General features: G+C 42.5%; 1 protein-coding gene and 1 long non-coding RNA gene across 8 annotated transcripts in view; one reads left to right on the top strand and one right to left on the bottom strand.

The window, feature by feature from the left end:
* The window catches only part of PEAK1 (pseudopodium enriched atypical kinase 1), a 110113-nt gene that overhangs the window by 29008 nt on the left and 63120 nt on the right, over nt 1-17985 (top strand). The gene's annotated exons all lie outside the window — the stretch shown is intronic.
* The window catches only part of LOC116184013 (uncharacterized), a 54209-nt gene that overhangs the window by 18228 nt on the left and 17996 nt on the right, over nt 1-17985 (bottom strand). The window contains exon 4 of the long non-coding RNA XR_014957562.1: nt 1-17985. This exon is cut by the window's left edge and continues 18228 nt beyond it. This is a non-coding gene — a long non-coding RNA (uncharacterized LOC116184013).

Below are 17985 nucleotides of genomic sequence, written 5' to 3'. Positions count from 1 at the left end.
AATATTTAATCTTCAGCATGTCCCAGATCATGCACTGAAATACTAGTTCTGTCCTATCATATCACCTTTCATCTAAGATGGGGATTTTTTAATAACCTTGATTTAGTTGTTCTTAGTTTAATTAGGTTTAAGCATTAAGGATATACTGTAATTGTGAAAGAAAGTTTGAAAAGATAGCACCTTTTTCTTCATCTTTGTGTCCTGTTTCAAAGGAATATGCAGTATGACACCTCAGTAAAAACTCTCTTTACAAGAAGATAACTATTATTCTTTTAATAATTTCTATCAGCACTATTTATGGAATATATAGTTACCCATTCCTTGTTTCTATTAATTCATGGTTCTTCTGTTCTATTTTAAGTGCTGTTTTTTCTTCTTTTAGTTCCAAAATGTCATCAAACAGTGGAACAGTCCCCATGCTATGGCCCACTGGAAAAGCCTTCAGGGGTGGGTGTTGGTGTGGAAAGGCAAAGCTTTAATCAGACACACTTGGCTTTGACAAGGCAGCACAGGGCTGTGCTTCACTGCTTGCAATAGAAGCTGCTGTGAGTAAAGGGGCATTTGCTAAAAAGGAAATTGTAATTAGGGAAATAGCGTGTTCCTTAATTGCTGCCATTTCAGAATGATCGACAGTAAAATGGGCGTTTGTGTCCTGTTTTTGAAGGAATGGGACAGGAGGGGCTGGAAGAAGCACATCTGGGTTTTAAGTGTTTTTAGTCTGTCTCATGTAGCAGTTCTGTGTGTTGGTTTTGTAGCTGGAAAGGATAGTTCACTGGGCATGTGGGGAGGGAAGGAAGGTACAGCAGCTCATATACAATGTCTGAAAAAAAATCTCTGGAAAAAACCCACAAGATCCGTGTAAATGGAGTGAGAAACAAGGTGGAGCACCTAAAGCTTCCCAGCTCCTCTTCCTACACCTGCTTAGCAAAGCCAGGGAAGAGCACAGACCTCCTCCTTTCCCACAGAGCACGACTGGGTGTTCCAGCCAGCTCCTCCAGCATTTAGATTATCTCCTTTAGGAAAACTTCAAAGTAGGCACAGGAATATGGTAACTGAGTGTGGGATCTGATACAGGAGGAGATGTAAGTGGTGAGCTTCCCTCTGGAGGCAAACCCTCATGGCTACTGGGTGTTTGTGCGGAGGGAAAAGCAGTTTTATAGCAGTAAGGTGTGTATTTGTAGCAGGAGACACCACAAAAACCAAGCAATTTGTGTTAGGGTTGGTTTTGGTGGTTTTCAGTCATAAACTGCAGATCCAAACTGTATCCCCAGATACTCGTCCCAGTCCCTGTGTAAGGAATGTCTGGTGGGAACAGGGATCCCCTGCTTGGCCAGGTGCACAACTAACTGAGTGTTTAGTCCCAGGACAAGAACCTGGGCTGTCGTTTCCCCCTGCCCCTGGTTCTGTGTTGTGCTGCCAAAGTGAGTATTTGATGTTGGATGTGAGTTCTGTCCCTGGGCACACCTGACATTTGTAGAGGGCTGGTATTTATTCTATGCAGAACCAGACTAGACCGGTTTTGTCCACTTAAAATAGCAAATTCAAAAGATTTTTTAGCATTTGCCATATTGAATAATTTTCAAACCTTTTCAATCTCATTTTCAGCAGTGCAAGTTTCTTAAGGTTCCTAATGTTGTGTCTCTAATAATACGGGTTTTTAGGGATGGATGGTTCTTTGGCTGCCAAGTTATTCCACAGCAAAACAATTGGAGAGTATTTATTGACTGATACATCCTAATGGCCTCTGAAACACTGTATCTTGGTTTTGGTCTGGAAATCTGAGTAGATATCACATTCTTTTTGTTTGTCTTTTGGGATAAGGTTAATGAGTCTTGTAAATTATTAAGGGCTATGCTCTCATCTTTCAGGCCTGATTTCTCTGGATAGGTGCTGTGTGCTAGAACTGCTCATTATCAGGTGGACTGATGGCTGCCTGGATGTATTATTGATGATTTAGTGGGAATTTCCCTGTCTGGAAAAGGGTGGTAGGCCAATAGAAATGCTTTGCATAGAAAGATGATGTTAAAATATTTGACATTTATTTCTGAAGGTGTATTTGGCCTTATACCATGGGTACCCAGCATGAAAAGTTGTCCTGGGAAGCAGATGGAATCCTGCCTTGCAGTTCTCTCACTGTTCTTACAGACGCATGGGATTTTTGTTGTCTTTGGTATAATCTGTTGCTTTTCCTTGTAAAAGCAATACAGTTTTATTTAGTGTGTCTTCATAAATATATTGCCATGTCTACTACTGTTTTACCACTCAAAAATAGGCTGTTCAACAAAGCTAAAGCAATGAAGCAGAAATTATTCCTAGAGTTGAGTGTGGCTACTGTAGTATCCTACCTATTATCAAAAGCAGCTTCAAAGTGTTACTGCCAGCCATCAGGCAGGGAAAAGGGCATTATCCTGCTTGAACTCATAATCCTTGAAGTTTGAATATGCTCTTAAAGATCTAGTGAGACAAAATTTCATTGCTATGTATCCCATTAAGAGACTATATTACCAATATATGTAGGATAACTTTTTTTGCTAATGTACAGGTTTAAAATGTTTTAGGGACATAAATCAATACCTTGAAATGAAACCCAAAGCTCAGGATGCCCATTTCCTTTAAGACATGGCTCATTCAGGATGATTAATAACTCTTAGTGGTAGACCTCCACTTAGGCTTGTCTAAATCTGGATTGCCACAACTTTATCTTGTGACATGTCCTCTATCACTCCCTCTGGCTTCTCGTGGTGGCACTGCCCTGGTTTCCAGCTGGGTCACATCTGGATCTGCTCTCTGTGGGATCATACAAGCACCCCACAGGAAGGGGCAGAGGCCAGTGACAAGGGCAGGGCAGTGCCAGCCCAGATTTAGATTGATTTCAAGGGTTGCAGATCCACACCCTTTTGAAGCATCACTTGTTTGGAATATATTATCTTCAAGTTCCCACTGAGCCTGGAAGTTTCTAGTCGAAATGGATTTTAGATTAAGCAGAGAATTTGCAAAACAATAGGAGGGAGCAAAATGGTGGCATGAGTCATAAGCATGGGACCTTCCCCCACTGCCTGCTTAGAACTGCTGAGATCCCGAGGATTAGCTCACAGAAGAGCTGTAGCTTCCAGCATCCAGTCAGCCACTATGTCCATTGTACTTTCAGTTTGCTGGACTAAAAGAACCAGATTAGTCATCAGAAGTTAGGGTTAGTAGTTTATGGCCACTTTTTTTGGACAACACAACTTAGATGGTATGCTAAATGCTTATATTTATTCAATGTTTATTGGTTTGATGTGTTGGCAAAGTGACTGTAAGTGCCTAATGGATGTGGGGCATTCGGGTTGGTCCGTCTCTGTATTTATCATTGCACAGCTCAGCAGTCAAATGTGTCCTGCAAAGCTGCCAGATTGCCATGATGTCCAAATGTCTCATTGGAGTCCCTTTAATGCTGAACTTTAGATGAGACCATGAAGGATTTCTGCCTAGATTTATTGCTAGATCATTTCCTAAGCCTAAGTAACTCGTACCTGTTGGCTGTGCGCCACAGCCTTTTTGAGAAACAGGGAATTATGGAAATGTTTGGCTGCTGAGCTAATGGGCATTTTAGGAATCAGAAGGGCTTCCTTACAGCCTGGCTTCCAGGCAGCTGGCTGTCCCCACCACCCTTCCTGGGGGACTGGAAATTGGGAAACCCTTCCCTTTGTGGGCTGCTGGTGTGTAATGGCCTTGATGGGCATTCCTTGCTCCTGGAGCAACTGCCAGGATGGTGCTCAGCTCTGCTGGAACTCAGCCAGCACTTTGGCATCACTCAGAACACCAAAGTGTATTGTCTCCAAAAATACAAAACACATAATTCCACACCCATCACCATCTTCTTCCAAAGCCACTTTTTATTGTAAATTAAGTCATTTTCTTGAACTCTGGTGTTTAACCAAGTTGATATTTCTTTGCGTGGATTTTTGGAATTATACCATTCAGTAATGGCATTATTGACAAAAGAGATACTTCTTTCTGTATATTTGGGAGGAGAATGTGTCCAAACTTGCAATTACAAATGGTCTTGGGCATTGAGTAGTAAATCATTAGTTTGGGCAACTTTGTATGGCCCTGTTCTGAAGACGGATATCAAATAGTATATTTGCATTGGCAAAGTAAAGTGTGTTTAAATTTTCTATGGAACTTAGAATCTGTGTGACTTGTGAATGATTAAAAGATGTCATCTCAAGATTTAGCCATTTAAATGCTGCTACTCTGAATCTGCTCCCTACTGTCATTGCTGAATCCCTGCCTCATCTTTAGTTTAATGTCACTCTTCCCCATTTCTTAATGTTTCTGTAGCTCATCTCAGGTAGAACAGAAAGCTAATTAAAGCTGGGATTGCATCTGTGGTGGCACTGCAGCCCAGTAAAGCTTGACTTCCATTTTTTCCTGGTCATCCTTTTCCTCTCTGCACTGTCTCCTGTGCTGTGCCAGCACATGTTGAACCCAGCCAGGGAAGTGATTCAGCTGGGGAAGGAAAATCCTGCCAAAAAGACCAACTGCCAGCATAAACCCATGTGGTCTTGGGTGGCTTGGCTGGCATGGGAACAAACAGCTGGGGGAGAAAAGGTAGGAGTTGTGAAAGTTTGTTCTGCTGATAAAGTTATAATGAAACCACAGCCTAAAAATTAAGGTTTTGCCTAAAAATAAGTGATACGTAAATGGGATGCACACAACAAAAGAGCCAACAACCACCATCAGGTTCTCTTTTTTCAGATCTCTGTGTTGATTTAGCCCAGGTCAGGTCCTTACTAAGATAAATTAAATCAAAGCATACTCATACGAATGATGCTGATGAGGCTCAGGCAAACTACTTGATTGCTGAAGTTCCATGCAATGAGGTTTTTCTGATGCAGCTTTTGTGAGCCAGGTTTGCAGGTTGCAGCCTCTCTGTGGAGCATTAGAAGGTGGTACTTGAACTGCAGGTGTTGGTCACTGGTGCCCTTTGTGCAGCCCCTGCGGACCAGGACCAGCCCCTTGACCCACACCAGAAGTTTCTATGTGCATACTGCTCCACTGACTCAGCTTTGGGTCTGTCAGGGCAAATGAGGAAGACAAGGATTCCTTGTGGATCAGGTATTCTACTTGGTTTTCCCTTTGTTTTTCTCTAGGCTAGAGCCAATCTTGCAGCTCTGCAGTTGTTGTGTGTGTACCATTGTGTGGCCTGTACAGTGGTCAATTAGAGCAGATCAGGGGAGAGCATCCTCAGAGTCTCTGTAAGGACAGAATGCAGTGCAGATCTTGCTGCTGCTGGGACAGTTCCTGAGCACTCTGCCCTTCCCCTTCCTCCCTCCTGCGCTGGTGCTGCCACCTCAGATCCCTGCAGCCAATTTCGTGCAGGAGCTCACGAGCAGAGCCTGGCAAGGGCACAGAGCTCCTGCTGTGTGAGGAGTGGGTGGGCGCGGTAGAGGAAGCAGGACAGCATGGCTGGCAGCAGAGGCAGGGAAAGGGCTGAATCCTGTCTTTCATCTGTCAGAACAGCCTGTGTGACTTCACTCAGTGCCACAGGTGGTGCAGATAAGGAGCGTTGCCTGTGGCACCAGCACTGTGCACGTCACACCTTCACTGCTCTGTGTGTGTCAGCTCGGGGCTCTCACCTCAGTGAAACCAAACCCAAGCCAAGCTGCAGCATAGCTCAGAGCTTGTGCATAGCTCAGAATTCAAAAAGGAAATATTACTTTCCCTTTAGCTTGCAGACCCACTGCTTAAGGGCATTTGCTAAAAGGAAGGAGGAGCCTGATGCTTGCACTGGGTGTTTTTGGTGATTGATTTTTATGGTGAATTGTGAACCTGTAGTTTAAGTGTAACTTATGAAACTCAGAAATAAGCATTTGCAATGAGCACTGAAGTACAGACATGTGATGCTTTGGTTAGGTGGCTTTGTCACAGTGCTCCAAAGGTGGCTTTTTAGGGAAGCATGTTGTGATTTGCCATCATGCTGCTCTCACCTGCCTCTCTTCCATCGCACATACAAGAAAAAATAAGCTATGTTAAACTTTATTATTTTCAAGCCCCATCACACCCAGCAGTTTTCCATTGTCTTATATTCTGTTGGCTTCCTACAAGAGGTTCTCAAGCTGCAGTCTGCAAAAATACATTTCTCTACAGCTTCTTACTGAACGACTTCTTTTTGGCTGAAGAGTTTGAGTGTGTGTGGCAGCCGGTGTGGAAGCAGCCAGTTTGCACGGGATCACTTTAAATACAGGCTTTAGGAAGCAATCCCATCCAGGTCATGCTCCCTCTCAGCCCTCTGGCATGGAGGTAAGTGCTGACAAGGGTGATACTTTCATTCACAGTGGTGTCTGGTAGAGGAAAAAGCTTTAGTTCAAAATGCATATGCAGAATTTTAACTCTTAAGAATCACCTTCCTCAAAGATCAGGAAATAATCAGTTTGCTTCCCTTATATAAGGAAAATCACCTCAAAATTTCTTAAATTATAAAGGGAAAGAGAATTGACCTTAGTGTACATTTCTAAATATTTTTCCTTGCTTTTATAGCTATTTCACACATGCTTTTCTGTCCATAGAAAGTTTGTGTAATGCTCCATATTCTGTGTGGAAAGAGGTCTGAGCCTAAAAGAGAATAAAGGCAATGGCAATGACTCTCTGAGCCGTACTTGGGCTCCCAGGATGCTCATGCCTGTGTCAGATGAGATAAAGTGAAGGGAGACTGCATGAAACCCATCAGAGCTGTTAAACTGTAACAGTGCAAAGCTGCTGGTATTTTAAATAATGGTTAAAATAAATTCCTGTCGGTTAGTGCTGGACTATTTGAAATTCCCCTAGGTTTAAATAAAAAGGAAGAAGGAATTTTAACCAACTCATTTGATAGAAAAATGACCTGCAGATGGGGTTTGAGAGAATAATAGGCAGCAGATTACAGTGGGGAAATCATGGCAGAGCATCAGACTTTGATGGGTTTATGCAGAGTGGGCAGAAGGGAGTTGGGAAGAATTCCCACTGCAAACCAGCACAGCACTCATTTTATTTCCACTGCCTGTAGCTCTTCATAGCAGCATCAAGTTTATGAAGTCATATATGCTGAAAAGTTTTAAAATATCAGAAGTGCTATGTGATATGCAAATATCAGTGGGTTTTCTCATGTTTATGTGCCTATTTTCAAGTCATATGTAGAAAACCTCATGTTTCTTCCAGTCTTGACCTGCTGTGATCAAGGGCAAATACCCCTTCCCTAGTTCCCAATGTCCTGAAATGTATTTAGTAAATATTAAATTTTATCAACACTTAATATGCTGAAGATATAAACATAATTGGTTTTTTTTCCTTCAAACCATCTGCAAAATTAGAAGGATTTTACAAAGAAGGGAAACATTTTACCCCTGCCAAAATTCAGCTCTAAAGTGAATTTCTAAGTGGGAAAGTTCTTATTTATGTACACAGAGTAGTACTGGAATATTGTTCTTTCCTCTGCCTTACTCCTGGGACAACCTAAAATACACTTGGTGCAAGTTAACAACAAAAAAATTAAGATTGCTGTGGCAGACTACAAAAATTTAAATATTCTCATGAATGATGCCTGCTGGGATTTTTTTGTTAAATAATGGAAGCCAACATTTTTAAGACAATTCACAGCATTTATGAGCACGTTTGTGATCTGAAAAGATATACTCTAGAATTCCTGTGTGGGATTCTGCTGTGCAGGGATGCAATAGCATGGAATGTTTCATGTGTGCCTCCTGTGGGATTTTTCCTTTTGCCTTTTTTTTTTTTTTTTTTTTTATAATATAGTTTTGGGTATTTGAGATGCTTACCAGAGATTACAAGTGGGGTGTTCCTCAAAAATGTTAATAGAATGCTTTTTGTGGCAGCAAATAAGCAATGTCCATGGCTGGACTGACCAAACCTTCAGAGCAGATCCAGAGAGGAGCAGGGCCTGCCATGGGTGTGGTTTGCAGCAGTTTTTAATCCAATATTCTCCTCAAGGGGGACTGTGCTTTCAGTGACCTTACCTGACCTCAGCTGGGCTTCACTGAGTGCTCCTTTAGTAAAGAAATGGTGCCAGGAGCTGTTTCTTGCTGTGCCTCCTGTGTCCAGTGTCCACCTACAGCCTGGTGGTGGTGATAAGGTGAGAAAAGCAACTTTACCTGTAACAGCAGCTCCAAAGTGCTTCAGTGGACCCTGAGGGGAGCCTGACCTGGGTGCTAGATCACAGTGCTGCTCCAGTGTTTCAGGAATGTTTTGTACTTTTGGAAGTGAGTGATAAAGGTCCCAGTTGGCTTTTAATATTGGAAAAGTTCGGTTTCAGGTATTACTCCTACAACATTAAAAATGTTTGATGACCAGTAATTCTTTTTCAGCTTCCTTTACCAGTACCCACTGCCCAGTCCTTTGCAACCTGTTTCACTGCCTTTATTTCTATTCTTTCAGTATATTCATACAATTAGAATACAGGGGCTCATTAGTGTCTGCCTCTAGCACTGGTGCCCCTTTCTAGATGAGCTAGAATGTTACAAACTGTGATGAAATGCTCATTTGAAGGGGAAATAAAGCACACTGAAATTATTTCAGCTCTGTAAAGCATGAAGGCACAGAAAAATAAGCTGATTTCTACTACAAATCTTACAGTTTGTTCCCTATTTCATATCTTTTAATAATGCTTGAACGGTTCTGCTTGCAAACATGTAGAATCACAGTGAAATTTCTTTCATTTCCTATGTTCTTTTCCTAAATAAATTTTCTCTACCTTCAAACACGCCTCTTTGTTCTCACTGTTCTAGAATTCTTTCATCTTCTTTTCAAAAGCTTCTGAATATGACACACAGCCTCACTTGAAAAGAATGCAGAAGAGGAATGCAGGGTGGGGAGCTGGAGGTATGGAGCAGCATCCACTCAGCACGAATACACACAACAGGACACTTCCACTGCAAGGCAGGCTCAGGGGGCCTGTAAAAGAAATCACAAATCATTATGGCATAGGAAAAATAAGCAGAGGTGATAAAGGAACTAAGTTTCTTATCTGTTTTCTTTTTTGTTTTCTGACAAGAACCTGGCAGCTCAAAACAAACGCACAAAGCTGAGAAGCTGTGGAATGTCCTTCCACAGGATGTTGTGGATATGGGATTGTAAATGGGTTCAAAAGGTAATTGGATGAATTTATGAAGGAAAATTCCATGCAAGAATATCAAGTACAGAGACCCCAGTTCTTCCACAGAAGGCTCTAAGCTGCTGATGGAGGTGGGAGTGAGTTTGGGGAAGGTGGTGCTGTTGGTGCCACAGTGCTCTGGGCTGCTGCCAGGAGCAGCCTAATGGACATGCTGGATCTGGCATCCTGTAACCACTTTTGTCCTCTCTGGGGCTCTCCTTGGGGTATTTATGATCCTTCTGATCTTCTCAACATCTTCACTATTTGGCAGCTTTGCTAAATCTGCAGTTTGTTACCTTTGTTGTTTCAAATATCAGCAGCTGAATTGTATCTTCCCTTCTAGTCCATAATTTATCCTGCACAGATGGAGCACTCCTGCAGTCCATGGCAGTCGATTCCTCTGTCCTTAAATTTGTGTTTAGGATTAAAATGTTTGAAAAAGTAACTTGCTACTTCAGCCTTTCCAATTTGGAATTTTATTCTGGACTAACATATAAAATCATTTTCCAGAGGAGCATTTAAGAGATTCCTCTGTAGCTTTGGTAACTGTGTTGTTGAAGTATAACACTCTCTGAGGTCACTTCACCCTGGGCAGTTGCTTTAACACTGAACCGTGTTTCTTTGGCCCTGTGGTCTATACCAACCTGGAAAATGGTTCCTGTTCACCAGCAGTTCCTACTTGTGATCCAAGATTCACCCCTTACTGCTGATACCCGTTTTTTCTTTCTGTGTATTCCCAGTTAACCATTTGTCAGCTGTGAATGTTCTCCCGTGTCACCATTTGCTTTACTCTTCTGATAGTCCTTTACCCTCTTTTGATTTTGCCTCCTTTTTCTTTAACTTCAGGATTCAAACAACCACTTTTTTGTGGCAAGTGAATTTAGAATTAAAGCTTCTCAGGGTCTCCCTTTACATAACAACACTTGCCAATGCAAGTGCATAGCTCTTACATTGCTCTTGATACTAAATTTCAGTTTGGTTTTGTTTTTTTTTTTTTAATTAAATGCTCTTGGAGAAGTGAGGCTGCAGCAAGCTCTATGTGTCTAATGACAAGCCAGAACGGGAGTAATACTTGCTGTGTATTGTCCTCTGTCCTTGCCTGTTTCCGATTGCTCAGCACCAATTGTTTCCAGCTGCAGCTGTTTTCCACAGCTGCAAAAACCACTAATGCCCAACCTGTCTCTAGCAAGAGAGAGTTTAAAGAAATAATCTTGCTTTTCTTCAGTGTTGGAAAGATGGCAGCGCTTCCAGTTGCGATGTGGTTTGCCTGGTGCATTCAATCTTACACCGTGGTGCAGTGGGTGAATGGCTGGTGGTGAGCAGTGCAGTATGTGTATGCAGCTCAGGCAAGAGAATTCCAGATAATGGGAAAAAATCTGGAGCACTTGCTGCATTTTGTGCTATTTAAATGCATACTCTGTATCTTAATACTTCAGAAATATTAAGTGCTACTTGAAGTTCCCTATTACAACTGTAGTTGTTTTCCATCAGTATTTTTAAACTGCAGTCAGAACACGGGAAAATGCCTTAAGTACTTGAGGGAGAGAAATAGCTCAGGAAGGAATCACAGAGCCTCTTTCCCATGCCCTCAGGCTTTGCAGGGAGCACTGCTGTCACCCCAGTGCTGCTAGCCTTAAGGAGGCTTTTCAGCAAATAGTCCTGGTCCTGTTAAATTTGTCAGTGTTCACTCAGGTGTTATATTCAGCACACTGTAGGTTCTGACCTGTCTTAACTCTGCTTATTCTGCTGACTGACCCTATGGCTCTGGCCCTTTCACTGAGCTGCTGTTCAATTTCTGACATTCTCCCTCACCTTCACCACTTGTTGCCTTTTTTTGCTTTCTGTCTCTGTCAACCAATTCAGTTCACTTTTTAATGTATTTTCTTCCTTTAGATTTACATAGTATACAAGTGCCTTTCTCATTGCAAGGTCAAATGGTACTTCACTGAGAAGTCAAAATGTGTGGATTGGCTCTTGTCACAACCTTAATTTAACCATCATTTATGTTCCTGGAAGTATTCCATTTTTTATTCATTTCATTTATCTTAATACCTGCATTTAAGCAAAACTTTGACAAATGATAGCAATATGGGGAAGATATTTTAGCACAGTCTTTTGAAAATCATTTTCCTAATATTTGAATTCTAGTCCAGACCAGGCTTAAAATAATAGCATTACAAAATGTCAAACCTGGTAAAGCTATTAAAAAAGAACAGGAGCTTTGACTAATGGCCCATGTATATGGCTTAACATTTAAGTAAAGATTGCATTTCTGACTTGAGCGATGAGAAGACTTCAGCTAAAGCATTTCTCTCCAGCTTCCTGCTGAAGTGAGTCCTGTCTGGCTGCAGCTGTGGGAAGAGCTCGGTGCCACACACCTCTGGGCCCTTCCAGCTGTGTCTGAGATGCCACGAGCCCTCTCGGCCGGGCTTTGTGCTCAGGCTGAGCGAGGCTTTGTGCTCAGGCTGAGCTGGCTTCCCGGCCTGGGTACTGGTGTCTGCCAAGCCAGGGACACGAGGATCGTTCTGACAGGGCCGTGCTCCTAACTGAGAGCACTCAAAACTGAGGATCAAGGGATGCCTCCTCTGCCTTAGCCCAGGAGAGAAGGAGCTGTGGGTGCATTCCCAGACAGAGGTGCAGCCTCACGGCAGTGGGTCCCTCGAAGTCCCAGGGGCTGCAGAGGCTGCACTAACCAACCTTTGGCAGGTGCTGTGCCAGGAAGGGGGTGCCATTCGTGTTGAGTTGATCCTGGGGCTCCTGTGGCAGCCGTGCAGAGTTCTGCAGTCCCTCTGATGCTGGGGACTCTGGATTTGCCCTTCTCCATGGCATGAAGCTGTTCAGCAGGCTCACAGCAGCCTCTGCTCTCAGGAACTCCATTCTGTAGGAGCAGATTCCATGAGGAGAATGCCAGGCACATGTTCAATCTGCCACTTTCTCCTCTAACCCCAATTCAATAAGACATTCTGATGACCTCTGTGGTACATCCGGGAGTGCTCCTTCCTGTGGGAGGGAGTATTTGAGGCTGGCAGCCACAGTTTTAATGTTAAAATTGTTTGGATGTGGGCTTGGACCTGGAGCAGAAAATCCACTGCCATTTCACAGCTTTGTTTATTGAATGAAAACCAGGGAATTGACATCACGTATTCAAGAACAAGAAAAATGGGTTAAGAGCAGGGTGTAATTTTTTTTTTATAGTCCCAAGCCTTCCTTTGTTTGCAATTTTAGCTTAATATATTCATGATACCTTGAAACAGGGGTATGCATTGAGATGGGGGTTTGAAATTGCTTTTGTGGTTGTTTCTGGCTTATATAAATGTATATATTCTCTAAAGATCAAAAATGACTGGAAAAGAGGATTTGGAAGAGATTATTCATCAAAATGGTATTTTTTTGCAATACATTGGAGGGAGGGGGAAATAGATATCTTGTGAAAGCAAGAAAGCTGAACAAAACCGAAGTCTGAGACAACAAGCTTGAAATTTCTATTTTTCACTACAATTTCCAATAAGCCACGGGAGTGAAGTATATGCTAACAAAAGTAATGTTAAGTGTTTCAATAAAAATCTCTCCTGCTAGCTGATCACAGAAGCACAAACTCTGTGGTTATTCCATTGATTCTCCTAAGAGATTCCAGGATACTTTTTCAAGAGCAGATCTACTTTTTTTTATACTAGTCATTGAAATATATGGATTTTGTTAAATATTTTCAGGTCTGAATTTTTAATTTTTTATTTGCATATAAAATTTATAAAGTTAGATTATGATAATGCTGTTTCCAGTGTTTCTAAAAGTACTCTTGACGTCTGCCTTGCATGATCTGTCAACTCAAATTATCACATTTGCATCTTTTTTTCTAGAGCCTGTGCAGTTAAAAGCATTTAAATTGTTTGTGTTTTATGATAAAGTTCAAGGGAGAAGATAAGCCAATTTGTTCATGGCAATTTTGAAATCCTGCTTAATACTTTTATTTAAACCCAAAAATATTCTATTAGGATTAAAAGGAAAGTGTGGGAAGAAAATGGCAAATCCCAGTGTAGAAGCTGTAGAAGTCTTGTCAGAGTGCTTGAGAAACTTTCAATGGTCTTGTTTAGTTAAACAAGGAATTAGGAATTTGCTTAGGGAAGACGTGGGCTGGAGCTTGTGTAAAACAGAATCAGAAAGGTCATGGGAGATGACAGCAGGGTTTGGATGTGATTGAAAGTTAAAGGCAATGCAAATGTGGAGAAAGTTATTTCCAGCATTGCTGGGGCCCTGGGAAGGCTTGAAATGGTTCAGTTCATGTCACAGATTCCTCACATCTACACATGTACAAGCATTATTTTGTGGCAGGTGAATATTGTCTGTAGTGATTTGTTACCTTTTAAACAGTAGCAACATAGGAAAGAAAGAAAATATTCGTATTAATCTAAATGGGAAAGTAGAGGAGTGGTGTTCCTCGAGTATTTTGTGTTCATGCTTGAAGTGAATTTTCTTTATTAAAAATGTTTTGTGAGACCGTTTGGAGAAATCTGGAAGAGAATTCTCTGTTAATCCCCAAAAGTGAAGGTTGTGCCATTCTTCTGCAACAAGGTGAATGCTTCTGCAGAAATAACTTGGACAAGAAAAGGATCCAAACCAATGAAAGGCCCAGGATTTTGCCATTTCCCAGCAGTGCCCTGCCCTGTGCTGCAGCAAGAGCTGTCCCATCAGGATGGGCAGCTTGGTGACAGCAGGGATACCTGTCCACAGAAGGGAACAAGGATCTTTAGGAGGGTTACAGAGAAAGATGGGAACTCAAGCAGCACCATGCACCAGCTAATGAAGGGGATTGCAAAGCATGTTGTATTCAAAAACTTGTAATACTTGTATCACGCTTAAAGAAAATTATTCAAACCCTGTTACTTACTTCACCAACATACCTCCTTCCCTTTGCACTCGCCTCACTTATCTTTTGCCAAGAGCTGCTGTAAGGAGATACTTCTCTGCGTTTCTCTTGTTTCTGTCAATAATGGTGAACCTGAAACTCTTCTGCAGTGGCAACTTGCAGTACTTCAGTAAATTGTGGCTTTTGTCAGATAAATCAAGTTGGTAAAATTTTTCTTGATCCCAAAACCCTCATTTATCTTCCCATTAAAAAAAAATATATATATACTGCAGCTTCCATTCTTCCCCTTCAATCTGTAAAGAACAGCATCTGATGTGGTTTCTGTGTTGATTTTCAAGTTGATTTTTAGCCTGTCAAAGACCTTCTTTCTCAATAACTTTGAAACAAAGATTTTTTTTTTTTAATAGATGAGAAAGTGCAGCTGCCAGATGAACCAACACAAGAAACTGGAAGGGGAGGATCTTGCAGATGGTTCTAATAAAACTGGGCAAACAGCAAATGGGGGCGGGGGGAGAGTGAGTTGAAATGCAAATTGCAATCCCAGTGGAAGTTTTGGGGTTAGTTTGTGAAAGAAAGTTGCATAAACAGTCATTTGAGGCTTTGGCATTGGGGGCAATTTATTGTTGCTCTCAGTTTTTCCTGTTGCCACGGTGCTGCCAGCTTTTCCTTCTGCCTGTGTCCATGCTGCTACCTGAGCTGGTGTGGCTGTGCCAAGAGCCCTCCTCTGGAAAGCCCCATTCAGCTATTCATAGGGCTTTTAGGAACATGAAATAGCAGTAAGAGTCTAGGTTTTCAGTAGCTATTGAGAGAAGAAATTGTGATTGTTGGAGCACAGAGCAGTAAAAATGGAGCAGAGGCTTCTGTTGCTTCATTGTTCCTGCCTCTGTCCCATAGCCAAAATTGCATTTTGGCCAAGCCTTGATAAACCCCATGTTTGAAGTTTGTACTACATGATTCATTCATAAGGATGGAGGGTGACTAGTTGTAATTTCTGTCTTTTCTGCTAATTTTCTTCTCTTATTAAATGGTTTGGGGTCTGTAATATTAGGTCTACAATTAATGAATAAAATTGCAGTAGGAGAGATGCAGGTGAGGGCCTGGATAACCTCTGATGATCTCAAATTCAATCACTACTTCTTGACATGATAATTTGGGGTTCTTTGGTGGTTCTTCAGGCATGAAAATCTTATTGACACAATTTCCAAAGCAAAAACAATTGTTTTTTTTCTTCCTCTTGCTAATCTTTCCCTTCTTCAATGAAAGGAAGAGTGTTTGAGAGCACACAGGCTTTCACCTCACACAGGAGCCCGTGGGGATGTGTCTTCATCTTGCTGTGTCAAAAGTTTTTCAAATCAGTAGTTTGGGAGTAGCAAATCCTTCAAATGCATGAGTAACAGATCCTTGTTTTATTTAAGAGTCCTTAAGCATGAGCAAGTCATTAAGTACTTCCTTTCTCTCCATGAATCAGTTCTATTTTAAACAGTCATCACGTATTTAATATTTTTTAAAGTATCAGAAGTTCTGACTCTTAAACTTTTTTGGAGTCTCTTGTGTACCTCTATGAATTTGTATTAAAAACACATCTGTCAAGGGCTGCACATTCCCTTTCCCTATCTCTTCCAAGAATGGATATATCCTGTGTGCAGCATTTCTGTGCCCAAGAAGTTATTGCTCTGAAAGCAGAGCACATCTCTCCTGGTCAATGGCTGTGTAATGCCACCTCAAAATGCCACCGCCTGAGTGGCCTCAGGAGCCCAGCACCAGCCCCCAGCCATGTCCCCCACGCTGCCCAGGGCCTGGAGTTGCTGGGGCAGAGTTTGCTGTGCCAGGTGATCCCTGCAGCCTCCTGGGCAAAGCTGCCATGCTCACGGTGTGCAGAGGCTGTGGGATTCCACCAAAGGGGATCCTGGGGTTTAATGGAATGCTTTGCTCATGGATATTGACCCTGTGATGTTGTCATGCTTCTCTGATTCAGTCCAGTTGGAAAGAATCTGTTTCCCCTCTCTTTACTGTATCATGAAAAAAGGATAACAAACATAAATATTTGTAGTTAGGTATTTTTGCAGGGGTTTGTGTCCAAGATACGACATGCTGAGACATTAAACAGCACAAGTGTTGCCAGAATCCTACCAGCTTGGCAAATTGACAGCCAGCTGAAGGCCAGGATGAGTTTTTATGATAAAATCAGGCCATGTACTGAACACTAAAGCATCACCAGTTGTTCACAGCTGAGGAAAAATTCACTTGCAATCATCATGAATAGGAAAATCCTTTCCCAAATGAAGCTTTGTTTCGCTGTGGGTTTGCTTCCATTTTTGCCTTCTTACACAGTCAGCAATCATAATTCAGATGGAGGGGCTTGAAACAGCCTTCCTGTTCCTGATCTTGTGAGGAGGAGCCCCTTTACCCCTGGCTGTCACTCAGCCTGACAGGCTGGGAGCTGCTCCAGCCTGGCAGCTGCTGAGAGCTGGGATGTTTGCAGGAACGGTTTCTGAGATGCTTGCAGGAAGGGTTTGTGAGATGCTTGCAGGAACCATTTGTGAGATGCTTGCAGGAAGGGTTTCTGAGATGTCTGCAGGAAGGGTTTGTGAGATGCTTTCAGGAATGGTTTCTGAGATGTCTGCAGGAAGGGTTTGTGAGATGCTTTCAGGAATGGTTTCTGAGATGTCTGCAGGAAGGGTTTGTGAGATGCTTGCAGGAACCATTTGTGAGATGCTTGCAGGAAGGGTTTGTGAGATGCTTGCAGGAACCATTTGTGAGATGCTTGCAGGAATGGTTTCTGAGATGTCTGCAGGAAGGGTTTGTGATTCATTTCTTGAGCATTCCTGCCCTTTGTGCTGCAAGGACAGCGGAGAGGACCGAGTCACATGGCAGCTCTTCACACGGGGCCTCTCCTGCCCCAGCCTCCAGGGAAAGCCAAGGGAAATGGGGAGGGACTCATCTGCAGCAGCATTCACTCCATCCGTGTGAATTGCCTCTTAGGAGCAGCGGCTTAAAAGGATTGCACATCATCTTCATTAATTAATTTGAATGTTTTGAATTAATCTGTAGTACCGGGCACTGGCGCAGAAGTGAATATGGAGTGGCTTCAGTAATTTCTTTTTGAGTGGTAGATTGTGTTTTTCAAGTCCCTGTGCTGTTTGTGAGTACAATGACAGCTGTATCTGTGAGCTCTGTGCCACCTGTTGCCTTAGCTACCATTTAATGTGCACTATGCTGATGTTGGAGATAAAATGTTTTCTGTGGCACCTATAAAACACCTCAGTGATCATCACAAGCCACAGGAACACCAGATTTATATCTGGCTGTGGCAGTGAGTCTGCCATCTCCAGCTGTGCCAGAGCTGTTGGAGTGCAGCTCCACAAGTGAAGGCAAATGGCAAGGAGAGCCCTTTGTAGTGCTGGGCAAAGCCTGCAGAATTTTAGGGCAGAAGTACAAACACCTGCATGCAGCTAAAATTTCAAAATTAGTGCAACTGTTGATATTTTATTCTATAGCTACAGCTCTGGCAATGTTTCCTGATTTGGTGTTCCCTATAGACATGCCCAAAGGTGCCCACAGTTTGGGAACAGGTTTTGGAGGCTGGTGGGCACTAAAGGAGGAAAAATCCATCCCCCCTCCCCTGGCCAGCTGCTTGAACTGCAGCATCCTGCCTGAATCCACAAAGTTCCCAGTCTCTTGTTCTAGCCAGCAAAAAAGACATTTTGGAAGGGACTAAAATTTTACACAAACAACATCTCCTTATGCTGAGACTAAATAATCTTCCTATGCAGCTATTCCATGCCACGAAGTGTTGGCTGATTTCTCTTTTCTTCAGGGCTCTTTGGTCTATTTCAAAGAACTTGGTAATGTGCAAAGAAAAATTCTGCTGCTGCGTGAGGTTCTCAGAGCTATGAAGGATTGTGGTGTTCCCTTAACATTCCTCCTGGAGGCTTTGCAGGGCTCAGTTCTCATTCCTTTTCTTCTCCTGCATCCCATTTCTGGCTAATCCCAT

This window comes from Lonchura striata, chromosome 10 (assembly GCF_050655825.1).
Source record: "Lonchura striata isolate lonStrDom1 chromosome 10, ASM5065582v1, whole genome shotgun sequence".
Classification (NCBI taxonomy): Eukaryota; Metazoa; Chordata; class Aves; order Passeriformes; family Estrildidae; genus Lonchura; species Lonchura striata.
This window is presented reverse-complemented; position numbering and strand designations above follow the sequence as displayed.